This window comes from Orbicella faveolata, unplaced genomic scaffold (genome assembly GCF_042242905.1).
Source record: "Orbicella faveolata isolate gen_17 unplaced genomic scaffold, um_ofav_v1 contig_2, whole genome shotgun sequence".
NCBI lineage: Eukaryota > Metazoa > Cnidaria > Anthozoa > Scleractinia > Merulinidae > Orbicella > Orbicella faveolata.
Genome location: NW_028301547.1, coordinates 13,792,501 through 13,805,478, shown reverse-complemented (window position 1 = coordinate 13,805,478; position 12,978 = coordinate 13,792,501).

The following is a 12,978-nucleotide window of genomic DNA, read 5'->3' as shown; positions in this document are numbered from 1 at the left end:
GGTGTAAATTCCGACAGGCGACATGGCCTTGAAAAGGCGACATGAGAGCTATGAATTGGCGACGAATGACAGACTACTCCAGCGAAATAGAGAAAGCGACACCAATGGCAAGATAGACCGACAACGAATTTCGGAACTGAGAATGCATCGATTGTTTTAAACGTCTGAGTCGAAGTGGAGACGCATTTCCAGAGTTTTAAATGTGTTTTCCTCTCTCACGCGCGATGTCGACGGGTCGTGAAACCCAGGCTCTCTTATATATGCTAAAAGGTCCACGTCCAATAAATCGAGTCCGTCATTGCTGAGTATTTTTTCGCACTCTCAGCTGAGTGAGCAGTGCCCTAAAACGCCTAAAAACACGCTTAAGGAGAAAGGAAAGAGATCTTCGACCGTGTGCTTCATATTTTTATTAGTGGGTCACCAGTGAAAGAATATGAAGCTCTATTATCAACAAATGGCACTATGGAAGGAAAAGAGAGACAGGGGAAAGCTGCCAAGGTCTTCTCGTCTTCGGCAGAAGATAAGGGTTAGGCCAAATTCAAAGGAAGAATATAGATAGGAGAGATTATCTGATCGAGGCCGTTGAGATTTTGAGTTAAAGAACGGTTAAACACAAACATGGTAAAAATAGTCATAGGTTCGATTGTACATTAGGTCCAAATACTGACTGGAAAACGACTGAAAATAGCAATTCCAAGCGTCTAAATTTCAAAAGTCTCTGGGGGAGCATGTCCCCACATCCCCTAGGAGGTTAGTAGCAGTTAGTGGCAGTCTCTCTAAAGGCGGTCCACTGCATTTCTGGTCGGAAAAAAGTTTTCCCTCAAACTTTTCTCAGTGAACTATCTTGGGTCATGTGTAAATGCAAAGACTTTAGTTTTTGCAAATACGTCAAAATAATTTTTTTTAGAGCTCACAACAATCATAGCCGGAAAACGCCTAAATTTGAGCGTTCCAATGACGGAAAATTTCCTAAATTGACAAGCTCGCTGCTCAAAGACCACCAAACGTAACAAAAAATTGTTATTATCCCTACATTAAGTGATCCTTCAAGGGTAAGAAATGCACGTTACTTTTGATACATTTTGTTTTGGGGGATCCTGAAAATTTATCTATTACCACACGTTATATCACTTTCTGAAAACCTGCCAAAGTAGCTTGTCTTCGCTGGCGTTTATTTCCCAAGTCCGGACCCGGCCGCTCAAAACTCCAACTGAATTCTGCTACACAAGGGTTGGGAAGCATAGAAATGTAAAAATACCTTGCGCTTTTTATCTTCCTTTCCCACAGCGACTTCGAACTTTCTGTGCTTTGTGCGATTCTGACACTTCATTATGCAAATTACGTTGTCACGCTAATTCAGATTGTTTTCAATCAAAACGTTCTCACATTGTTTCAATTAATCATGCCACGTTTAAGATACAGGGATCAAACAAAAACTAAAACTCAGAAACGGTTTAAATAGGTAGCATTGCTGAATTATTAGCAGTGATCTCCAGACGCTTTGTGGAAAAGTCAGGAAAACGTGGCCGGAATATTTGCAAATTTAGTCACGGTCCATTACTTCTATTAGTCCTGTTTATAGACCGGTCGGTTTGCAAAACTTTTCTAGTGTTTTGATTCTTTCTTTCCATTTTCGGCTGATGTTTCTAAAGTGAACCGTACTATTTAGTCGATGTTAAAACTTGAAAATTGATATCAAATCTTGACAGAACGCTGTAACTGAAATCGACAACATCGTGACCTTCGTAGACTTCGTAACCTCAGCTGTGTTGCACAAGCCACAAATATTTTACCTCCTTATCTGCTCCAGACACTGCAAAGTCAACCAACGTGTACAGGTTCGTACAGTGTGTATTCGCTTTAGCAATACTCATTGTCTTACAATGCAACTTTGCTTGCTCTTTGGTTATAATGGAATTGCGATGCATTTGGAAAACACTTCAAAATGAGCATCGACTTGGTGGACAATTATTGTTCTCCTAACTGAGTGAGTACTTCTTTATTTAATAACGTTTTCGTAACCAAATCACTCAGATGACTCTCATATGTTTTACTATACTCCAGAAGAGCGAGAATCAGGATGATCAAAAAGTAAACACGAGGATGAGGACGGGTTGTGTTGTGGTGAGGATGTCGTGACCTAACAGCTATGTGAACTCAGATCCCTCTCAGGGGCAGCTAATTTGACCTTTTCTCTATGGGGCAGGGCCTCTATTACCTCTGAAACTGCTTTCAATACATTACAGCCGGATAAAACAAAATGTTTTAACGCCTGTGTTACGTAACAAAAGGTGTGTAAGAAAGTTACAATTTGTTGTACGAACCTGAGCCGACTTGAACAAGAACACCATACATTTGATGGCTTTAGCCATTTCAAGATTCAGTGAATATCAGCTCTTTGCCGCTTTCTGGTTCCTACCAGGACGCCCTTGATGTGCTGGATACTGACAGGCTGTTCTGGGTCGCCAGAACTTCCCATACGTGTGCCTGTACTTGACGCATACGGACATTTGCGCGACAAGCGACTCGTCTAAATCAAAAAGGTCAGCCCTCGCCAAGATAAGCTGTCCCTCTGTTATGGTCTCTCGTGACAAATGGATGGAAGCAAGGTGACTTTCTATGATGTCATTGCATCGAAGTAAGCTAATGATACTCGATTTTCCTATTGAATCCCACAACGGTCTGTACACGTGCGCGATAAAAAGCACGACATTTTGTTTTGAGATAGGTATCCGTTTAAGGTTACCGTATACCTTCAGGGGTGTCTCGCGTCCAAGCGATGTAGCGCGTCCGGTTTAAGCTGTAGATACCTAAACCCTTATATCAAATTAAAGCTTATAGAGCTGGCCATCAAACCATACCAAAAATTTTGAAATAAAATGAATTGCCGATTTTTTCACGGCGACTAAATGAAAGCGTCCTAATTACCTTTTGGAAGCTACAAGTCAAAGCGAATTTTGTTTTTCGCCAATTTATTTTTTTCTTCGGTTTCAGGACAAAAAGCGCTAAAAAAACGTGTCTGCATTTTGCCATATTCAATTGCAGTAAAAAGTTACAGAACATTTTCGAAATAGGATTTGAAAAATGAGAAGTGATCGTACAAAAATCGCTCTCGGAGAAAAAATATTTCGAAATAAACAATTCGCAGACACGTTTTTGTTTTTTATATGTTAATCTAGCTACTGTACAAATCTGAGGGCAATCAAAGAAATTCCCTTTGAGTTGTAACTCTTTAAAATGTCTGCTTCAAGCGAAAAAATTTATTCGAGAAAACAGCGCTAAGAAAAATCTCTTGCTTTGCAAACAAACTCCGCCCACAAACGCCTTCAACTGGGTTCTCAGATCACTGAGCCAATCAGCGCTTGGAAAATTTACTACCATTAACTCGCGGTGAAATTTACGCGTGAATCTCCAAAAAACCCTTGTGTTTCGCAATGCCCTCAAGGCGGAGAGATAATTTTTCTGCAGCTGGGTTTTTCTTGAGGCTGGTCTGGCAAAATGGGGAAGATGAAAAAGGATACGAAAGCTAGAGCAGCTGGGCGACGAGAACAAACAAAAGAAAGCGCGGCGGAGTAAATGTGCATGGATAATATTCCAATGGATCTCAATGAGTTGGACGATTCATCGGTATCGGACTCAACAAAAGAGTCACTGTAAACATCGCTGTTATCGCTGTCGAGTTCTCAAATTTTAACGGAACCTTTCTCCTCTCTTGACTCGATCTTTTTGCCCGCTTGATACGATGGCTATAGTTTCATCCGCGAGGCCAACTTTCTCTTCTTCACTCACTGATATATTTTCATTCGTTCTTCGCTTTTCGAACTGGTAAACGGAGTTTTCCGTGGTTCATGTTTACTTATAACTTAATAGAATTACCCCTAATACGAAAAAGCTTGGATTAACAATGCTGATTAACTGAGTAGCCAGCCAATTCGTGGTATCCATGTAGGTAATATTCCCGCGAAAGTTGATTACCTACACTTTATAGGGCTGTCAATCAAGAGGGAACTTTTACTTCCGGCCATAACGTAAAACCTCCATTTGTCCGCCAATATTGGGTTTTTTTCAATTTTGTTTTCAGAAATTAGAGATTACTCTTCGACCATTACTTTGAACCAAAAATCCAAATTTGAAGAAAATTGCCGATCTGAAGGTATACTGTAACCTTAATCTGATTTGTCAGACACGGTGATAAAATTTAATCATGTAAGCTAGGCTTTAGCCAAAACACTACACAACTAGCACTGAAATTTCTTGCCAAAACTGTCCCTAAAATTAAATTACAAAATTGATACTAAACGAGGCCACCAAAATTAGTTATAAAATTGCCTATTCCTGTTGTTGGGCGGTCGCTTCAACGGGTAATAAAAAAAGCCAAAATTGATCTTTTGATATTAATTCTAGCCGCGCAAACTATTTCAAGTTACTAAATATTTAACTTTGCTCATAAATGATACGGATATACTAATCCACGAAAACCTCCAAAGCTAAACCATGTCGCCTTTCAACTTTCAGTTGCCGAATAGAAGATAATAAACAGAATAGAAGCTAACTGAATTGAATGCATTGGTCACAAATTGTCGATTTCAGTATTCATTGTAGAAGCCTTTCACACGTAGTAAAAGCTGAATTTTACATGTTTAAGTATTAGAACCCTAAGTGCATGCAAATATTGAATTACACATATTTCTTTTTTAAATCGTCAGTAGAAGAAAAGCTAGATTCAAAAACATGAAAAAGTTTCCCGATTATATAGACCAAGTTTTACAGGCAACCAAATTTGCATAATACTTTGGAGCCACCACATCATTTCCCAGCGATTTCCTCACGGCACGGTACAAGGGAACAAATAAGTCAACACTTTCAGCTACTTAAGCCGTTAATAATTTTTATTTTTGTGTAATCGTTTTTATTTTAGACTTAAGGTGAAATGTAACAATGTTAAAGCGTTTTGAATGTGAACTTGCGTGACAACCTAATTTGCATAATGAAGTGTCAGAATCGCACAAAGCACAGAAAGTTCGAAGTCGCTGTGGGAAAGAAAGATAAAAAGCGCAAGGTATTTTTACATTTCTATGTTTCCTAACCCTTGTGTAGCAGAATTCAGTTGGAGTTTTGAGCGGCCGTGTCTGGACTTGGGAAATAAACGCCAGCGAAGACAAGCTACTTTGGCAGGTTTTCAGAAAGTGACATAACGGGTGGTAATAGATAAATTTTCAGGATCCCCCAAAACAAAATGTATCAAAAGTAACGTGCATTTCTTACCCTTGAAGGATCACTTAATGTAGGGATAATAACAATTTTTTGTTACGTTTGGTGGTCTTTGAGCAGCGAGCTTGTCAATTTAGGAAATTTTCCGTCATTGGAACGCTCAAATTTAGGCGTTTTCCGGCTATGATTGTTGTGAGCTCTAAAAAAATTATTTTGACGTATTTGCAAAAACTAAAGTCTTTGCATTTACTTATGACCCAAGATAGTTCACTGAGAAAAGTTTGAGGGAAAACTTTTTTCCGACCAGAAATGCAGTGGACCGCTTTTAGAGAGACTGCCACTTAAGCGCTCGAAAGCATGCCCAAGCCCTTAGAAAGCATGCCCCCAGCCCCTTAGAAGACTTTGAAAAATTGAAGTAGCTAAGAAGTCTTTTCCTTCATTCTGAGTCGAAATATGATGCTTTAAAAGTAACCATAGAGTAACCATTAAACCCACTGACCGGAGAAATGCTGGCTCAGCATAAGAATTTCTACTACTGAAAAGTGGTCGAAGCAAGTGCAAAGCATACAAGGAGTAAATTATATCCAAAGAGATACTTAATTTAATATGTACTTGACTAAAACAGCAAGGAACCTTCAATACGTGAGAAATAATCGTTTCAGCGCGAGAGCGCAAGATTGAATTCGTTTGCGTGAGCCTCATGCTCAATGCGTGAGACTTGAGAGCACTGTGTCGGTTTTTTTTTAAATAAACAAAGGTATTACGATGTGTATGGCAAGCCGTTTGTAGCAAAATTTAATCCTTGCAATACATGTTTAATCCTTTAAATAATGGTTTTATTTAAACATATAAAAAGGCATTCAATCCAATGGCAAATAAAATTTTTGGTTCAATTCAATCTTTTAATTTTCATGATTCAATCCAATACCTGGAATATTGATTCAATCCAATTCCTCGAATATTGATTCAATCCAATACCTCGAATATTGATGCAATCCAATACCTCGAATATTGATTCAATCCAATACCTCGAATAACGATTCAATCTAATACCTCGAATATTGATGCAATCTACCTCGAATATTGATGCAATCTTCCTGGGCCGAGCGCGGCCGACAGGAACGAGAGTAACTGAGCACTAGAGAGCACTGAAAACATGGCGGGCGAAGGAGAACTAGATTTAGAAGTCGAGTTTCCTAAGTTTCTTGCAGACGTCTTGGATAAAACGGAAATAATTTTTGAGAATTTTGACTCAGAAGTTGCAGAAGTGCACGCCGAAGTTCTTGATCAAACCATTAGTCTGCTTAGGTAAATGAGGCATTGCTACAACCGAGACACAAGGGTCAACGAAAATTTAGATTCCACTACTGTCGCTTTTGTAGATGTGCTCAGTGTGTTGCGTCGTAGAGCTATTACTCCGTCAATTTTAACTGCGGAATCCATTACGATAGAAAGCGAAAAAAGAGGAGAGCATGGAAGACCATTTCTTAAAATTCCTGTAGAGGTGCCTGAGAAACTTTGAGGACTAGGATTCATCTGGACAACGATAACAGAGATGATTGGAGTTTCGAGATGGACAATTCACAGAAGAGTGACAGACGGTATGGCCCGGGGGGGGGTACTTTGGGAATTTCTGGGAGGGGATGTGCCGCTGGGACCCTGGAACCCTTAGCCTATACCAGAGCTACAATCGTGGACAAAAGTCCTTGGGACCCTTATGTAATGTAACGGATTATCTGTGTTTTAGAACTGAAGTATGAAGAAAACGCTGCTATATCCTTTATAACCGGGTTGCTGTTCCCCCTTCCCCCCCAACACAATGTTGAAAATCAGGTGAAATCGCACGTACTAGTTTTCAACATTGTATGGGGGGTGGGGGGGGGGGGCAAGGTTAGGCAGGTGAAGTTGTATTCGCACCTGGCGTGTACGCAAAAGCACCAAAAGTGCAAATTTGTCCCAAGACTTTTGTCCATGATTGTAGTTCAGCTGAATTTTGCTACCCTATACTAGAGTAAACTCTCCAAATCCCCCCATCTATCGACACTGTTGAGGCTGATCTGCGTAAATTTAAACTTGCCGATTTAATTTTTTTATATTTTTGAGTGGCAATTCCTGGTTTCCTTAGTCTAGATAAAATCTTCAACCAACTAGTCAGTTTTGTGAAAAATTATACCCTATTCTAGACCCAAATGCTCTGATTTATATACCCTATCCTAGAGTAAACTGCTTGAAAACCATACCCTTCACAGCGGCACATACCTATATAGCCCATATATGGCAGTGCCCCCCCCCCCCCCCGGGCGGTATGGCTTAGAAGATATGAGGGGTTTCGACAGCTTACCTGATAAGGAACTGAAATCAGTCAAGAGTACATTTCTAACCACGGAAGTGCTACTGGATATAACTTCATTGCAGGTTTCTTTAAGTCCATTGGGTTACAGGTTCAACGGAGAAGAATAAGAGAAAGGTTAACAAAATTAGATCCCCAAAATACTGTCTTGAGATGGGGTGCGTAAATTCGCTTTGGCATCTGGATGGACATCACTCCCTGATCCAATGGAAAATACTAATTCACGGCTGTATAGACGGATTTTCTCGGAGAATAACGTTTTTGAAATGTAGTACCAAGAATAAAGCAGAAACAGTTCTTGAATTGTTTCTGGATGCTGTTAAGAGAGACGGAGAATTTTGGCCTTTGAGAGTATGAGTAGATCATGGTGTTGAAAATGTTGGTGTGTGCAATACAATGGTGCAGGTTAGAAGAGAGGAGAGGGGCAGCTTCACTGCTGGGCCATCAACACAACCAACGAACTGAAAGATTGTGGGATGTTTTCCGTTGTGCTTCCCACTTGTACTTTTACACTTTTTATAGTATTGAATTGTCAGGCATCCTGGACACTGATAATTCAGTGCATCTTTTCACCTTAAACTTAGTTTTTCAACCAAGGATAAACCAAGCTCTTTGCCAGTTCACTGAAGCTTTCAACCACCAAAATGTAAGAACAGAAAAAAAACTGGTTGCCATACCAAATGTGGCTTATCATATGATGCAGCCTGAAAACCCCCTTTCAAATGGAAAGTCATATGATTTTGAATACTATGGTGATGATCCTGATGGTCCAACTCCATTGGACAGTGATAACAATGTTGTAGTTGAAGAAATTGACCTGGACAACATGATTCAGTGCAGTCATTTGTATTGGAAATGCTACATCCCTTAAAAGAATCAAGTCAAATGGGAGTAGACATCTTCCAAGAGGCTCTAGAACTTGTGACAGTTAAACTTGGGCAACTGACAGTTACATAACACTACATGTGTGTGGGCTGGGTAAAGGAGATTATGGCGCCACTAAAGTATTTTTGCAACTCAATTCACAACAAAAAACCTCACCCTGTATCAAGTAAATTATTTTCTCATCTTTCTTTTCATTGATATACAAAACTCAGAAACTGCTTTCAGGAATTACAGAATGCCTAATGTCTAGCAACACAACTAAACTGAAGAGAAATCAGGGCATTTTATAACTGCCATGTGCACTACTCTGCCTTGTAGATTTTTCAGGTGCTTATCAAAACAGATGTTAAAATGTTGCAAGGTTAATTTGTTATCTTATTTTCAAAAGTACCCAGGACACAAGACTAAATTCTTGGTGCAATGGCGTAATGGCTACTAACAGGTCTCATGTCACTAGCCAAAACTAACTTTGCACCAGCCAGCCTTTTTAATACACAGTTTCACTGACTTTTTTATAAGAGTGGTCAATCTTGGACATATCTTGTTGCATCTAAAATGTTAATAATAATCACTAAGAAATTTCACTCCCACAAACACGAATCCTGCTTTTCTTGAATATGCTTATGTTCAATCTCTGATGTACTTCTATCAGTGGTACCATTTTCTTTTATCTCCGTTTAATAGTTAAATATTTATATGCTTATTGAGGCAATTATTTCCATGAAATCCACTCATAGTTTCCCTGTTTTCATTAGTTTCTATTCTCTTCAGTTTTACTTTGTCAGGATAACTCTCAATTTTGTTTTCATCCAGTAGACCAGTACTCCATTCCATCATGATTGCCACAATGGCTAGTGAAAGTGCAAAATCTACTATTCAAAACTGAAATGTGTGGCTAGTTGGCAATAGTGTTAGCCTTGAGCGGTGGGTACCTGATAATATTCACAACAAATTGGTGCAATGTTTGTCATAGAATATCAAGAAAAACATCGTTTTTAGGAAAGAAGTACCACAGGTGGGTTAAATATTGCAAAACATGAGACAACAACATTGAAAAACTTAAAACACATCCCAATGTTCAATGATCGCTGTCTTGTAAAATGTAAGGTTCTTATTTCAAAAATAACATAAAGCCAGGTTTACACAAACAGTTTTTTGTGAGAAAAATGTTTGACTGTGTACATAGTACAGGAAAAATTTTGTTTACAGTTCAAAGTTTAGTGTGCCAGTAATGATTGGACAGCAGAAATGTGCACAATACCAAAGACCAATGTGGTACCACAATTTGCCACAGTTTATGTTATTTGTCACAAAAAGCTAGCACACACAGCTTTTAATAAACAAATATGTTTGTCACATAAAAATTGGTTAACTTACATCTACAAAAGCGACAGTAATGGAATCTAAATTCTCCGTGTCCCTTGTGTCTCGGTTGTAGCAATGCCTCATTTACCTAAGCAGACTAATGGTTTGATCAAGAACTTCGGCGTGCGCTTCTGCAACTTCTGAGTCAAAATTCTCAAAAATTATTTCCGTTTTATCCAAGACGTCTGCAAGAAACTTAGGAAACTCGACTTCTAAATCTAGTTCTCCTTCGCCCGCCATGTTTTCAGTGCTCTCTAGTGCTCAGTTACTCTCGTTCCTGTCGGCCGCGCTCGGCCCAGGAAGATTGCATCAATATTCGAGGTAGATTGCATCAATATTCGAGGTATTGGTTTGAATCATTATTCGAGGTATTGGATTGAATCAATATTCGAGGTATTGGATTGCATCAATATTCGAGGTATTGGATTGAATCAATATTCGAGGAATTGGATTGAATCAATATTCCAGGTATTGGATTGAATCATGAAAATTAAAAGATTGAATTGAACCAAAAATTTTGGTATCCGGTCGTTTCGCCAACATCTCGTTCGCCAATGTCTTAGGTCGCTTCGCCAACGTCCTACCGGTCAATTCGCCAACGTCTAAGGGACCGTTCATTTTTTATGAGGGAGGGGGGGCTGGTGGGATTTGGGAAGCACCATTTAAAAATCGCATGACCCCCCCTCAGCTTACCAATTTTTTCACATGGCTCCCCCTTATTGCGGTCATTTTTTGGGATGACCCCCCCCCCCAAAAAAAAAAATTGAACAAACAATATTAAGATTTCAACTTTTTTAATATTTCTCTATTATCCCCCTACTTCACGTTATTGTGCTCACTATGAAGACAATATTTACAATCTCTATACGACAGAGAGCTGTTGTTTAAAAAACAAATCAAAAGAAAGAGAAGTCAATTTCGGATCTCCTAGTTATGGCTCGCCCTGAGCGTGTGGCATTTGGCCTCTCATTGGCATCTTCCTCATCCGAATTGATGAATGCAAGAATGACGTCACTTGAGTCATCTTCTCCCCCAGAGTCAATGGCATCACTGTCATACTCATAATTGTCACTTTCATCCGTTTCACTGCTGTCAGCACTTGCCCTGTTGTCATTTTGTGTCAATGTCTTGGCATTTCTCAGTGTTGGTTGGCCAGCTCTGAGAGGACTCTTCTGCTGCAAGCATGAATGTCTTACAATTGCCTTTACTTTCTCACTCTTGCTGCTTTTCAAATGCTGCTTCAGCCCGTGGTAGTTTGAGTACTTGTTTAGTTCTGGAACACGTAGTTTTTTAAGCTTGGTTAGATCTTCGCACAACTCAGTCCAAGGATAATCCTCCTCCCTACTTAACTTTGCCTTTTCTTCTGCTCTCTTTTTCCTTTTAAATTCCAGCACTTCAAGATGCTGAAGATAATCCACCACAAACTTCGATTTGACAATAAACTTATCTGCAAATAGAGCAACGCTCTCTGGGTCAGATAAAACCAGCCTGCCACTTCCATGCTCTTTCTTCTTTATATTGTTAATCCAATCGGGGAAAGAGTGCATTACTACATGAGCATCATGAAAGAGGCTCATTCCAAAATGCGCAATAATGGCGAAAGCGACGAGTCGTTTAAGAAAAGGTTTACAGCTGAACGATCCAGGCAGTTTGACATCTTACAAGCAAAAGAAGCAATTTTTCTAGGTGCGGATGGCTGTTCAGAAAGGGCGAGTGAGGTTTCCATGCAAGGGTACCAGTTGAAGCCCAGTGATGGAAGAAAACTGAACTTCTCCATCAAAGAGCACAGAGCAATGTTGGAAAAGTTGAATCTCATATTGAAAGATGTAAAGGAACACGATTCCACACTCTTTCAGTCCAATGGGCTTGCTTTAAAGCAGGGCGAAGAATTTGCCCACAGTTTTAATGTAAAACAGATCAAATGTACAGAAGCTAAGTTGACGAAGGTCACGCAGGACATGGAAGCACTAGAAAATAAGAAGAGCAATTATAACAGCATATTCAAAGGCATACTCAAACAGCACATCAACAAAAGGAGAAGGAAAAAAGAAAACTGCAGAAAGTCAAATGAAAGAAAGAGGAAGTGGACTGAAAACAACGTCCAACGAGTTTATGGAATCTGTGTTGGAAACCCGCTAGGAAATGATCTTCCACAATGCCTTGTGTACCCTCCTAGACCGGCCGTCCCGGAAGACTGTCTTAAAGTTGAGGATGTTGCCACGTCGATATTTAGAAGAGATGGGCCATACATCGCACAGCTCTTGGAAGGGAATTATTTCACCAATGCTGCAAGAAGCAGAATCACCACCAACCTTGAGCGGGAAGTCAGAGATTATGTTTACACCTTCATGTACCCTGAAGAGTACACTCTGACGGAAAGCATTGCTGCTTCTTGCAGCATTGGTGAAAGAGACTCCCATAACAGCACAAGCGGCGACGAAGAACTCGACGACAGCGGAGATGAAGATGAGTGCCAGTGAAAGTTGCATTCGAAAATAACAGTGTTAAATACTTCTTTTCAGTAGCTACAAATGCTTTTTGTCGCCAAACGTTTTTTTAAAGCAGAAGGAAAGTTTGTAATAAATTTGTATCCTGCCTTCTATGTTTATTCTATAGCAATTTTTTTGATATTCAAACATTATGCCATTTTAAAGTTTTACTAAAATATTTCACGTGACCCCCCCCTTTTTCCCTTATTTTTTTGGGATGGCCCCCCCTCGAAAGCCATTTTTTTTCGCATGGCCCCCCCCCAAATCCCACCAGCCCCCCCTACCTTATAAAAAATGAACGGTCCCTAAATAAAAGTTTACCTTCACTTGTGTGTGTTGTCATTTATTTCATTCCCTTACCTAGAGTTATTTTCCATGCAAGAGCACCTCATTATTTACGACGACAGTATTGACAAAACCAAGCCGATCCGGACCAATAATGATCTTGAAGGTTGGCATAACACACTCAATCGCCGAGCGGGGGAACAGTGCGGTTTGCCGTTGTATTTAGTAATCGAGTTGCTTGATAGGGAGGCAAAACTTGTATCAGACCATAAACTTAAACGAATTCAACGTAGTGTCACTAGGAATATCCAGGCTAAGCTATTTGCAAGCTCGGAAAAGTACGAGAACAACGAAAAGACTGCCGCCCAACTACTCAAGACTTGTTCTCGGCTT